Here is a 3247-nt window from a genome sequence, read left to right on the forward strand (position 1 = left end):
ATAGAAAGTAAAAGAGTAATAGAACGATCAGTATGTAGGTTAGAGAGATATATTTATGTTCACACACCCTCTCAGAAGTTAAATGATAATTTCCAACGAAATACAAAAAAATTCCGAAACGAAGTAATCAATTCATTAATCAATTAATTAATTAAATACTTAGTTTATGTTGCGGGTAAAGCTATGTGAGTATGAGAAAGAGAGAGAGAAAGAGAAAAAGAAAAGTTATGAGAAAGAAGCGAGAAAGATAATGTGGTTTGTGATGCATTTGTGTGCACGTATATGGATGTGTATGTGTCTGACATGTATACGTACTAGCGGAACGCCTGAATATTTCACGGAATTAATTGTATTTCTGGGTCAATTCTGAAGACTTTATCCAAAAAACCTGAAAGCGTAGGCAGTGTTGTGTCTGTATGGAAAGATAGTCGCTCATCTGCTATTTATTGAAAAGTGAAAGAAATTGGAATACGATGATTACTTTAAATTTAGGAACTACCCTTTCAGAAAAAAAAACCCCCATACCAGAGGAAACTAAAAGAATTCATTAAAAGCTTGAAATCTGTACCTGGACTGATCAAACAGTCAGACAAAACAGGAAGCTTATACAGAATGGATTATAGCACCTATAGGAACTTAATTCTCAAGGAACTAAACGCGAAATGCAAGGTAACGAGCGAGAAAACCCCCCAAAAAATAAACTCTGAGGCTAAGAAGATCATGGGGAATCTCAACTTATCTGATAGGACTAACCTCTTAAACCTGTATTATTCTAAAAGATCGCAAGAATTATTCTTATGAAAGACTTTCAATTAGACTCATGTCCTATCAGATCAGATATCGGTCGGCTTAGTAAGTCCATCCTAGATAAGATTATACTTAGTCTTGTTCTAAAAATACAGTTTAAGTTATGGTCAAATACCGAAGAAGTCATATCCTGGTTTGCAGCGTTAGAAAATAGAAGTACTTGTTCCTACAATTTGACAAAAATGCATACTGTTCTAGTTAATTCCCCATACGTTTAAATAAAGCTCTAATATTTGCCAGAAAGTTCTCATCCATTATAAAAGATCAATAGATATAATACTATTAGCTACAAGAACTATGATTTAATTTGAAGGTAGACTATGGACTAAGTGTAATACACTCGACAACTTTGATATAGCCATGGGTTCGAGCGACTCAGCCGAGATCACTGAAATTGTAGGGATTGACCTCCTACATTGCCTTAGAAAAGAATTCCCAGATCTTCGTGGCGGTCTATATAAGGACGATACACTCTTCGTAATCTTACTATAATGGGCGTTATGTCTGTCGGTCTGTCCGTCTATCTGTTCCTTCTTCACGGTTAAACGGTTGGACAGACCGATAGATGGGAAAAAATATGATTATTTAGTGGATATTGAATATTGAGTTTTGTATTAATAAATCACCTTTGATTTTTTTTTTGTCAAAATTCTGGCGATGAGGATTAACTCTGGATTTCCCCATCCCGTATAGTTCATGAATTTTGAGGGTTTAGATTTGCGACGCTATCCCTTTATTTCCCATCGTAGATGGGCAGATTTGCTATCTTACTATAATGGGCGTTATGCCCTTCTGTCCGTCTCTTTGTCTGTTCCATCTTCACGGCCAGACGGCTGGACCAATGGTTACGATATTTTTCGGGATTACAAAGATGGCCGTCAGGAAGGTTTTTAGCATTAAAAAATCAGAGACTATGATTATTTCGTGGATATCGATTTTTGAATTGATAAACCACGTTCGCAATTTTATTAAAAATCCACCGACCACGTGTAACTCTGAATTTTCATCGTATAGTTCATGGCCCCTTCGTAGATACGAAGGGGGTCGCGAGGACGGTAAATAGAGAAAATAAAATGGAAAAAAGGTGTGTCAATATCTAGTGTGTGTGATTATTTAGTGATTATTGAAATGCGTCAGTCTCAAGTAGTATTCGAAACGACTATTCGAAGCAGCTGTTTTTTGTCAATCAAAATAACCCGTGGTATCAGAACATCCACACATTATTCACGTAGAACTTTAACCTCGACCTAACTTTCGAACAGGAACTAAAATCGTTAATTTCTTAGATGTCACTTTAAATCTTAAATCCGGATTATACTATCTCTATTGAAAACCGGATGAAATCACTAAATACGTTAGTAAATTCTCCAGTCACTTCACTCTCCGTAATTAACTCTTCATAGCTTTCAGCGAATGAACACATCTTTAATTCCTACTCGCATTTCTATAATTTGGCCCTTTCTGGTGCTGGCTATAAGCACGAAATTGTATATGAAAACTCTGGAACTACTAAAAACTATAATATCAATATTAATGATAGGTGTATTGAAAGTTATGATAACAGGGGGTACTATATCGAGAGGGGAGACTATATCGGCTCCTACTAGTTCTAGTGCCCCTATTGGCGGGATGAAATTGAATATATTGACCCCAGTATTTCACTAGTATTTAATTTATCGAACCCGAAAGGATGAAAGGCAAAGTCGACCTCGGCGGCATTTGAATTCAGAACGCAGCAACGCTAAGCATTTCGCCCAGCGTGCTAGCTTCACTCAGCTTACTACAATAACTGATATTAGCAGTACTATTGGTTCGAACAGCATCCAACTCAATCAATCCACCACACGCTTCTTCCCCACCCTCCTTCCACTGGCCTTAATTCAAACCAACACACGTCGCCTCCCGTTAAATATATGGTAAATGAACATAGCACAAATAATAGTGCTGGCAACCAATCCTCAGTATCACCAGTCACCAATCCATCTATTACGGAAGTTGATGACATAATTTCTCGTGACCCTGATAATAACCCTCATTCCTCCACTCAGCGGTTAGCAAGTAATAGTTATGATAAGTGCCTTAATAACAATCTCATTAATAACTAGTAGTAGCTATATGAACATTAATAACTCTCAGATTCTCGATCCCATAGGACGTACCGTTACTGGAAGGCCCACTCGCAACTGTTTGGATAGAAACTCATGCCCAACCTCCGGCCAATGTATGTCCGAAAATGTAGTTTACATGTGTAACGTGGTGATCGACACGAATACTTATGTTTATATATGCTGCTCTGTAAATTTGAAGCAGTGAACCATTTATATAGGCTGTTCCGTAAAATTGAAGCAGTGAACCATTTATATAGGCTGTTCCGTAAAATTGAAGCAGTGAACCATTTATATAGGCTGTTCCGTAAAATTGAAGCAGTGAACCATTTATC

This window comes from Octopus bimaculoides, chromosome 8, assembly GCF_001194135.2.
Source record: "Octopus bimaculoides isolate UCB-OBI-ISO-001 chromosome 8, ASM119413v2, whole genome shotgun sequence".
Classification (NCBI taxonomy): domain Eukaryota; kingdom Metazoa; phylum Mollusca; class Cephalopoda; order Octopoda; family Octopodidae; genus Octopus; species Octopus bimaculoides.